This window comes from Pinus tabuliformis, chromosome 5_1, assembly GCF_031772625.1.
Source record: "Pinus tabuliformis cultivar Carrire ecotype Pingquan chromosome 5_1, CPIR1, whole genome shotgun sequence".
NCBI lineage: Eukaryota > Viridiplantae > Streptophyta > Pinopsida > Pinales > Pinaceae > Pinus > Pinus tabuliformis.
Genome location: NC_142305.1, coordinates 515,261,447 through 515,272,974, shown reverse-complemented (window position 1 = coordinate 515,272,974; position 11,528 = coordinate 515,261,447). Strand labels below are relative to the sequence as shown.

General features: G+C 36.6%; 1 pseudogene; it reads left to right on the top strand.

Annotated features, from left to right (window-relative positions):
- The first annotated feature begins 10,637 nt into the window (after window positions 1–10,637).
- LOC149165775 (pseudouridine-5'-phosphate glycosidase pseudogene) lies at window positions 10,638–11,171 on the top strand (annotated as a pseudogene).
- Window positions 11,172–11,528: the final 357 nt, after the last annotated feature.

Here is an 11,528-nt window from a genome sequence, read left to right as displayed (position 1 = left end):
TTTTAAATTATATATATATGATTATTAATAAATAAATTATTTAATTATTTATTAATTTATATTTATATATATAGTTTTAATAATAATTATTAAATAATTTAAATAAATAAATTAAATTACCTTTTTAATCTAACCATTAATCCTAACTTTTAACTTAATAACCTAATAATATTATTTTATATATATATATATATATATATAAATTTTAATTTAAATAAATAAATATATTCCCTTATAAAACTAGCCATTTTACCTAATTTAACTTATTTCCATAAAAAAAAAAAAAATATTAATAATAATAATAATATTAAATTAATAAATAAGAATTTGACCTTGGTCTTAAGACTCTCGTGAGACTATTTATCATGCTAAGCTGGATCTGTTTGTTCAACTTGTCCACGATGAACCACACTAATTGGTTCGAAAGCGTCAACAAATATATGTCTACGAAATTATTCTTTCAAATATATATATACACGTTATTTCTTACATAGTAATATGTCTTTTTATTTCTTACATAGTAATATGTCTTTTTAGAAACGAGAAAAATAAGAAACGCGATTGCCTTAAGACATCTTTTAAAAATTTAAAAACGAAAATGTTGGTAGACCCGAATGGCTTTAACTGCTGCATATTTAACATTATATACAGAGATGTCTGAATTAAGGTTAGGCGAAAATTAGGGTTTTTAATTTGAACTGAATGTCATTTCATATTTTTACTAGAAAGTAAGTTCTGTAAGTGCGAAGTAAAAATCCAGGCGTGGAGGCGATCATTCGTGTCGCATTAATCAACAGGAAGAAACTATATGACGTATTTTAATATTTAAGAATTCAACGAAGCAGCACGGAGTGAAATCGTATTCCGCGTTTTTAATATTTTGAATATTTTTGAATAACAAAAAATTAAGCGTTTATATTTTTATAAATTCAAAGTAAAACCAGGTCACAAAATTACACAGACATGTGAAATGGTAATCCAACGTAAATTTGCAACGTCATTTATCTTGCTTTTGAATCTTGGAATCACTTTTTACAATCTTGGAAAGACTCAAAGAGACAAAACCAAGTAAACTGGATCAATATACTTCATATATATGAAAATAGATATTCTTTGAGATATATAAAAAAACAAAATACACTTTGTAACTTACCATTGAATATTGTATAAATAATAACAATAATCCGTCGTTCTTACAGGCTGTTTACATTCCAAACGTTCATCGAGATGGTAGAAGCTGTACATGAAATTGAAAAAATTAGATACAAGAAGCTCGACAAGAAACTGAAAGAATAAGAGAAGATACAGCAAGCTGCAATGGCACAGGAATTGCGATGCTCAGAATGCAAATATTTGATCGATTCTTGTGGCGAATGCAATTGCTACCAAGCGTTTGCTCTAAGTGACCTGGACCAAAGTCAGAGGCATTATTACAGGGCAAAATTTCTTGAGCTTATTACGTATATCAAACGAAATGGGGTGCCCAATCTATGTCCAGACAATCGTGATTATTACGAACTTCAAAGGGTCGCTTGGATTGCCATTCGAGGAGACGGAATAATTTCTGCGATTGATTATAATGCACATGGGGTGAATATCCATATGGGTCCGCAATACTTTGATTTGTCCGCAATACTTTGATTTCATGGAATCTCAAAACAAGGAAAGCTCTATTTCTTCTGAGCCGGCTCAGCTGGGAGAAAGTTCTAACTCCGCTGAACGTCATGTGCGAGAAAGCTCCAATTCAGGTGATAATGGAGGACGACATAAAACCGCTTCAGTCAGTTACCCGAACATTGATAAAGCTGGTTTTGATAATTCAGCGCAAGAAGTAAATAATACTTCCCTCCGTATTGAAAAAGACTGCAGAAGTGCATGTCCAGTGGAAGTGCATGAGAATAAAGATAATTTGAACTGTAGGTCTGTACTTCTTCTTCGACTTAGACTTACAAGTATTTTTGAATATCAATATCTGGTACTTGATATTGTGGGGGAATGTCTAGATTGGCAACAAATTCTTCATGACGTGGAGTCCAACACATTGGAGTTGAGATGGAATTTTTACAAAACTGTTATTAATTATGGGGAAAGTGATGAGGATAGCGATGAAGAGGTTGACGAAGATGAATATGAACATGAGGATCGCGGCCCTCCTCCTGCATCCGTGTCAGCGATAGAGAATTTGGGTACACAAGTAATCAGCCATGAACAAGTGGTCAGTGGAGATGCATTATGTTCGATCTGCAAGGACATGATACCTGTCGGTGAGGAAGCAAAAAAACCACCATGCGGACATCTCTTTCATAGAGAATGCATCACTCGATGGCTTAATGTTAGAAACTTTTGTCCACTCTGCAGATATGAGATGCCCACAGACGATCCATGATAATCATGTGATCCAGACATAAGTTTGTTCATTTCAGTGAAAACTGAATGCACCTTTACAGTTCGATTCAGAGTGGTCATTTTACACATTTATACGATTTTGGTGGTTGTGCACATTTATCCGATTTCTTTATTCTGAGCATAGCTGTAATCCGATCGTTTGATTGTTACAATTTCTCTGCAATGTGATCTGGAAAGGAAAACAGCCATATCCAATTTTTGAGACATGTTAATAGTACCTTTTCAATATTTTCTTGTCTGTGTACAATTTTGAACCATGTTTTGTATATATAGTTAATGGTATGAATGTTTATTGTAGAATTATTAAATTGCATTTTTAGAATGATAGGTAATGAGGACAAAAATAAATTGAAAATGTATCATGTAGCCTTGCATTTCTAGCCTTCAAAGAACCCCAAATAATTCTTCGTTTCTAGGAATGGCCAAGAAAACCCAATAAAGAATTGTCAATATTCATCATTCTTTTTTTTTAAACCTAGTCAAGAAAAGCTCCGAAAATCGTTTATCAAGTTGTTGAGATAAACAGAGAATCATTTGGTGTGGCAATCTGATCGGTATTTGTGGTGATTGCAATTGCTACCAAGTGTTTGTTCTAACTGACCTCGACCAGACGCAGAGCGAAAATTACAGGACAGGGTTTCTCTACATTATTAGGTATATCGTACGAATTAGGGTTCACAATCTATCTCCTAACAATCACTATCATCGCCAACTCCATACGGATTTATCGAATGCGGTTTCAAGATAGCGGAATAATTAACAGGATTCTTACAATTGAATTATAAGTACTGTCTTGTTTTTTTGTTACATCCAAAGTTCTGAGTCTTCAAACTTCCAAACCCTTATAATTACTTTTAATTGGCTGTTAATCATATCTCAGTCAATGTGACAATTACAAAAGGCAATTCAAACAATATCTTACATTTTATGGTTACATCAAAATCGGTAGATTTTAGTAAACCTTCAGATTCTTGAATTGTTAGTCTAATATAACAAAGTTTTTTCACTCCGTAATATTACAAAGATTTTTCGCTCAGGAGATACAGGATACGAATAGACGATCCACGGTACTCAAATCATTCAGCCCATGAACAGTAAAAGTTTAGCGAGGAAGTTTCACCTGCCTCATTTTTTGGCACAATTTCATTCTAATTTGTCAGTTTCATTGGACACAATTAATTAAATGCTCTCTCCCTGTCATAAACTGAATGCAGCTTTACAGTTTAGTTCACAGTCTTCATTTTACACATTATTATGATTTATATTTTCCTGGCATAGTTGCAATTTTTTTTTTTTTTAATAATTCCTGTGCAATGCAATATGCAAAGAAAACTTTTGATTGTGTGACTTTAATTTTAATAGTAATAACATAATTATATTAATAAATGTGGTTGAGAAATGTGGATAAGTATATATCAACCACATTTATAAATACACATCAATACACATTAATATTTATATATATTTATGTGAACTTCCATATATAATATTATCTATTTATATATATCAAATATACATTATTGTTCATATTATTATATTAATGTATTTAAATGTACATTACTGTGCATTAATGTAATTTAGTGTATGTACATTACTATTATGCACACTAATGTATATTAACTAAAGTACATTGATGTATAGTAATGTGTATTAACATACATTAATACACTAGCAAAACCACTTTACAATGGTTAATGTGGTTGATAAATTTATAACAATAGAAATAACAAGGGATTAATACCAAAAACCGTGGGGTTTATAATTCTTTGGGTTTTTATTATTAATCCGTTGGGTTTATGATATCAATCCCTTGGGTTTAATACTAAAACCACAAGGAATTATAAACCAAATGTAATAACATTAACCCAAAGGATCAATATTGATACAAGGGGTTAATACTGTTAAACACACATGGACAGCAAGAGAGATATGAAAGATAAAACATGCAATACATTTTTTTTATTAACATGAGATATACATTTATAGTACAATACGTGACTCTTGGGTTTCAGATCCCAAGGTCTCTTGGACTGCTTTGGCCTATTCGGCTTCCACACTAACCCATTTTGGATTAGGTGTCCAACATTCCCCCCTTATTCCGAAGGGTTATGTATGAGTCCAAGAAGAGAGTTGTAATACAAAATGTGTGAAAAATGCATGGCAGCACTAGGCTGAATGTGCTCTATGAAATGTTGTTATAAAGGGCGGTGGTTTAAGGATGACCACCAACACTGGAATGCTTAGTGCAGTTCCCGGAACTCTTCCAAAACTGGCAAGAAACTGAAGTTTTCTGCTAGAGGAAGTGATCCTATTGTTTTAAATAGGGAAACCTTCAACCATAAAAGGGAGGTCTCACCCCGCATAAAAGGTAAAACTTCAACCTGAAAGGGGAAGTCTCAATCTGTGATGGCTTAAGGATGACCAACAACTCTCGAATGCTTAATGCAATTCCTGGAACTCTTCCAAAACTGACAAGAAGCTGGAGTCTTCTGCTAGAGGAAGTGTTCTCAATTGTGTTCCTGGAATGCTTCCGAAACTGGCAAGAAGATGAAGTCTTCTGCTAGAGGAAGTGTCCCAGATTACCAACTGAAGGCATGTTCAGGGGCATCTTTGTCTCTGGCTACAACTCTGAAACTGTGTGGCAGGTTGTGGCTCAGGCTCTCTTGATGTGACTTTGAAGCTTGTAGATGACCATCATTTCCCCCCCTGTCAGATACAAGGTGAGAAGATGGAGAAAACTCAACTGCAAGACTGTTCAATATTCTAGAACAAGTTCTGACATGTGTTTGGAATATCTTCTTGGTTGTTGATGCCCATTGCCAAGAAGCGATCCATCCAAGATGAATCTTTGTTCTTGCAGGACGTTTGTTTCTGAAGCATCTGTGTGAAGAATGGCTAGTTTTAAGACAATGCTTACATGGATGAAGATCAAAACAGTGATCTTTCAGATGGCCAACTCGGTCACAGTGTTGGCATTTTATGATCTGTTTTTGTTGTTGTTGCTGTGGAAGAGGGGCAGAATCTGGAATAGCTGGAGGTGAACTTTCATGAGGAGCAGGTGAACTGTCATGAATAAATCTAGCACTTTGAAACTGAATGGGCTTGGCATAGTCTGGAATATGAAAGGACAAGTCCTTGTCATATCCAAGACCAGTTCTGTGCTTGTTGTGGACAAGTTGTTCCCAAGGTCTGATGATGGGCTTGGGAAGTGCAGACTGAGTTTCTTCATTTGCATGTACAATTCTTACTTTATTAGGCACTGGATCTGAATGAACTTTAACAATATTGTCTTGTTGTTTATGGGAGTCTGTTTCATTATTTTGAACAGAAACAGGTTCAGAGTGATGACTCCTCTGTTTTAATTCTTCTTGCTGTAGCTGAGATTCAAGCTGCAAAAATTCAATGGTTTCTTGTGCAAGTTGTAAAGATGTTTGAATATCCTTGAGAGTGTTTTTGTTGACTTCAACTGTACTTCCATCAGTAGATAAGATTAGAGTGCTTAATAACTCTAATAATTCATGATTTTTCTCCATTATTCAAACAATCAAATCAATAAATGACCAAAAATGTACTTGTAGAAACAATAATGGTTTTAGGAAATTAATTTGCCAACTTCTCAACAAGAATTAATTTGCACTATGTCTGCTCATGTTGTCACTTCACAATTTCTTATGCCTCAATTTCTACACAGCAAGTCCAATATTGCTGCCTTAACATAATTTTCAGCTTGACAGGTTTGCAGCCCACAAGCTCTTCTTTTCCAGCAATGACAAGACCCCAACAGAAATGAGATTAGCTTCTATATTTTATCAACCATACACCATAAAAAAATTTCGCTCCTTTTCTACCCAATGTCCTTTCACTAAGCTCACTGATCCTTTCAACACCTCGCTCCCTAATTCACTGGTCCTCGAGCTGGAAGGATTTCTAGCCTCCAGCACTATTCAAACTAAGAGGTAAAAATATTCTTGTTGCCACTATCGCTCACTCACAATGGTCTATTCAACTATTAATACTCAGATTTTCATTATATTATTCAATATTCATACCTGCTGTTGCAATGAATATCAATAATGTTTCGAATAATAATACCTTACAATTGCCAAGTTTGTGGCCTTCCTTAACACATCAGCTTCTTGCAATTGCATCCAACTTTGATGAGCGAGCAGCTAACTCTGCTGATAGCAAGGAATACCTAAATACATCCCAGAAAATTAAACTCTGATTGATACATGTTCAAAAAGTGAGGAAATATTATCTGTCAAAGAATTTTCGATGAGTGCATCTCTTGAAGCACAGTAACAAATTGACCCAACCAAAAGTTGTATTCCTTTCGTCCTTAGTAACACCGTCAGATGATTTTGACTCTGAGTTGCTTCAGCAGCCTGCAGAATTAATGACAGTACAGAATTAAACTCTCCGCGAGGATGCCCATCAAAAATTCCAACTCGCAAATTCAAGCTCTCGACGATCCTGCGTGGAGGCTCCAATCTCTCTTAATCTGAGGGCCGCCAAATCACTGGCTCTTCTGTGTTAAGCTGTATCGAATTCAGAGGAATGGCCTGATGGAAATTACCATTACAAAGCTGGAGGAGGAAACATGTTATTTGCATTACCAACTAAGTCAGAAATGCAATGACCAACGTCTTTTAGAGTACAGGTTCAAACAACTACCATCATTGTCACCGCTAGTGACATTTTCCTCTTCGGATAAGTTAAAGTACCATACATTTTCATATTGTATCTTCAAGCAGAGCAATGGGATGGAATAGTCTGACTGTATGAGAGTTCATAACCAACACGAACCAACATATAATCAAACACAAAGATATCAAATTCAAGTGCCTCTCCATAGTCATTCCTCATTAAAGATTTCATTCAAATTCTCCACCAATCGCCATGAAGAACAAGAACATATTATGGATCTTTCAGCTTCCAACTTGTTGGTTAACAACACAGGGTTGATGTAAATTGGCTTAAATTATAAACCAGCATCTCAATACTACACCTATCTCTAATGAAAACACTGCCGAGTTCTTTCATATTCTTATCGCAACTCCAACACATCAATCTATCAGATTGCCACGATTTGGCAAGGATACCAGATTCTGTTGGTCATTTAGACCACCTCCAACACATCATTATGCGGGGCTGTCATAATTTAGAGAGGATACTAGATCCTTTAGTGATTTGAGGGACCTCCAACATATCAATCTCGTTGCCAATGTGACGGTTGCAAGGAATCCGGCTATGGATTCAGATACAGCTATCGTCAACCTCGATGTAACTTCAACCTCCAAGAGTCCTGCGCAACAGCACCCGACTTAGTCAATGGAGCTCCCGGTGATCATCCACACCCACTTCAATAGGCGGAGGGGGACTAGAAAGATATGCTTACGTGTCCATTGAACAGGCAGCGTCCACACAAATGATTACCTCGGCCAAATTCCTTTCTTAGACAAAGCATTACGCATGTGAGATTCCGGAAAAATCTACTGCCGCTCGCAAGCACTGTCGGACGCCGGAGAACGAAACAAAATCTTGTGGCTTCACAACGGAGAAATCTTAAGGCTGCTACTGAACAAAATCTTGTGGCTTCACAACGGAGAAATCTTAAGGCTGCTACTGTTCGAATATGAATCTACAAATTTCCAGATCGCGTGAATGAGATGAATCAGATAGCCATGCGGACAAACTTCAATAGAGTAGTGTTGTTTTCCACCGGAGCAACGTTCTTCAATGTGAAAGTGTTCTTTCCTCCAGCGTTTAACGGAGCAGAGGATATCAAGCTTGACAGAAAAGGTCAGACAACTGATAGGCAGGTAATGGCAGTGTATTGTACGGAGCAACGCTTTTCAATGGAGCATTTATGGACAGAGAGCGCAGGTAATGGCAGACAAAAATCAGGTAACGTAGAAGAGAGTCTTAAAATAGCCAGAGTCAGGTGCATCGTATACAGTGCCAGAGGTCAGGTAGAAGAGGATGCAGATTTCTGGCAGACAATGAACTAGTAGAAGAGGCAGCAGATTTCTGGCAGACAATGAATTAATGGAGCGTTTCAGGTAATGGGCACAACTGACATATATATAGAGACCACAAAACAAGTGGCTCAAATTGGAGAATGACCAGCAATCACTTGCTCTGATACCATGTTAAACACACATGGATGGCAAGAGAGATATGAAAGATAAAACATGCAATACATTTTTTTATTAACATGAGATATACATTTATAGTACAATACGTGACTCTTGGGTTTCAGATCCCAAGGTCTCTTGGACTGCTTTGGTCTATTCGGCTTCCACACTAACCCATTTTGGATTAGGTGTCTAACAAATACTAAAAACCATGAGGTTTATAATCCCTTATGTTTTTACTATTAATCCCTTGGGATTAATTCCCTTGGCTTTATAATATCAATTTCTTGGGTTTAATACTAAAACCCCAAGGCATTATAAAACCAAGGGAAAAATATTAACCCAAGTGATTAATACTAAAAATCGAATGAATTATAAACCCAAGAGATTAACCCAAGGTTGTTGTAGCCTCTATTGGAGAGGGTTTCAAAATTTGTTGCAGGGATTTGAGTCTGTGTATATGATTTCAATGTGTTGAAAAGATTTGTTGCAGGGATTTGAGTCTGTGTTTATGGTTTCAATGTGTTGAATTAATATACGTTTGATAAATAGAGGTGTTGTTGTTAGTTGTTGTGAAGAACTGAGTTGTTAATAGATGATATGTGATTGTTATGTTGAGGTTTGTTTGTTGAAGTTGTTGCTTGAGAGTCTGTTTTTTGAGTTGATGTTGATGTATTGATTGAAATTGAGATGCATAGATTATGCCAATTTGAAATTTATGAAATGCCACCTGAAAGGATCAAGAGACATGGTAGCTTGGTGAATGAAGGGGTAGGTTCTCCTTACCGATGGGTGTTGAAAAATATACATATTGGAAGTGGCAACTCGATTCAATGGGTGTTATATAGTTTAGTGATATCGCAGTGAGCCACGTTGGTCATGGTGGATTTGAGCTGATGTCTGTCCATAAAGTAGTAGGAGTACATAATTTTTTGCTTGTTCTATCCAATTACATTGACGGAATCCAATTTTTTGATTAATGAATTTTGAATAGAGCAGCAGCAACAACAACAACAAGGGTGGTTTTTGACCCAGAAAGAGTTTTCATCATAAATCACAGTGTCTCTATATATGCATGTTATTTGTTTATGTTGTTATTATTTTTTGTGCATATTCATACTTTTACGGTTGATGTTTAGTTTTAATATGTTACTTATGATTCACAATATATAGATAACTATGCTTATGTGATCTGTTGCTTATAAGTGAGTGAATAAGAGTTTAAAGCCAAAAGACAAAATTTCAATATAATGAACCATTATCAAATTTTCCACTCTTTTATTAATATATTTTATCTATAAAAAATTTAATTATTTTTTTATTTATTAATAAAAGTTGGAAATAATTAATTCCTACTTGTCTATGGTTGTAATTCTCCATTTGAGGAGTTTGTTCCTACATTATAGGGATTTAGTTTCTTCTAGTTTAGTGTGTGGTTGAGAGAATCTCTCAACCACACTACTGTACGTCCAAGATAGCTTTCCTATCTTGAGACTATTAATTGTATAAATATATGTGTAATTTCCTCATTTAATATAATAGAACATATCATTGAGTGTGTGCTAATTTTATCTTGGTATCAGAGCCTGTGAGGGCCTGGCCCCTCCTGGGCTTGGCCCTTCCTGGGCTGAGGGAGATAATTGAGAAATATTTGTTTTTAGTTTTTGAGTTTGTCCACCATCGATTATACAGCATGGATGTTGCATTGGCAACCAGCTCCCTGGAAAGCACAGTGGCAGTGTGGTGAATCTGTTTTCTTCATCGATCTATGTGGAGGTGGAGACCGTGGGACTGCAGTGGAGGTGGAGACCGTGAGGCTGCAGCGAATCTGAGGCTGCAGCGAATCAACCGCGTGCTCGTAGTGGATCGCGGTTTATCTGCGTAGAGATTTAAATAATCTGTTTGGCATCTTTTGCATCGGCGGTGGGGAGTTGCCTTCGACCTAGCCGTGAAGGAGGCAAGATCAGATCAAAAGAAGTGGATCTGTGGAGCAAAGCGTGGAGCAGATCGTGGCAATTAACCGAGAGTCGCTGAGGGTCGTATGGACCTGCTAGGCCGTGAGGATATTATGTTGCGGAGATTAGGGATCTGCTCATGAAGTTTGGATCCGTTTCTCATGAGGAGTTTGTAACGCAGGAGAATGGAGCTGTTCCTGCAACAATAGCGATATTGAATGGAATTCCTCATATAGGTTTGACCACGGCGGAATTAGAGGAGCTTGCTAAATTGGGTCATAAAGCTTTGAAAACCTCACGAAGAGACATAGCATATGTTGTTGCGATAGGAGGAAATGGTGCTACCACAGTTTCTGCAACCATGTTTTTTGCTGCCAAGGTTGGAATTCCTGTCTTTGTTACTGGAGGTATTGGAGGAGTTCATCGACATGGAGAGATTTCAATGGATATTTCCTCTGATTTGACTGAGCTTGGAAGGACTCCAGTGGCTATTGTCTGTGCTGGTGTCAAGTCAATCTTGGACATTCCAAGAACTCTTGAATACCTGGAGACACAAGGGGTGACTGTTGCAGCATATAATTGTGAAGAGTTTCCAGCATTTTTTTTACCCGAAGAAGTGGCTTCGAAGGCGCCTTGTCGTGTCAATTCTCCAGAGAAGTGGTGCCTTGAATAGTTTCCGTGAGTGTGTTGAGCACCCTCGGAGGGTCCATCCATTTATTTGTGGCTGTAATCCAGTAATGTTTACTCATGGATGGGATCCTCGTAGGACGCAGAGATCTATTTATGGTTATAATGGTTTTGGAGGAGTTTTTCAATGCATCCACACTCAACCGAATCGATGGGTTGGTATCACTTTTGCAGATCCCAACAATATACTGCGTGGAAAATATTTGCAGTTCACAAATATGGCGGTGGCGAATTTGTCTTTCGGAGTATTGTGTGGGAATAGTGAAACCCTTTACGTTTTAATTTAGAGATTTGCTTTTGGAATTCAAGATAAGTCAGTTATATAGATCTCAATGGATTTCTG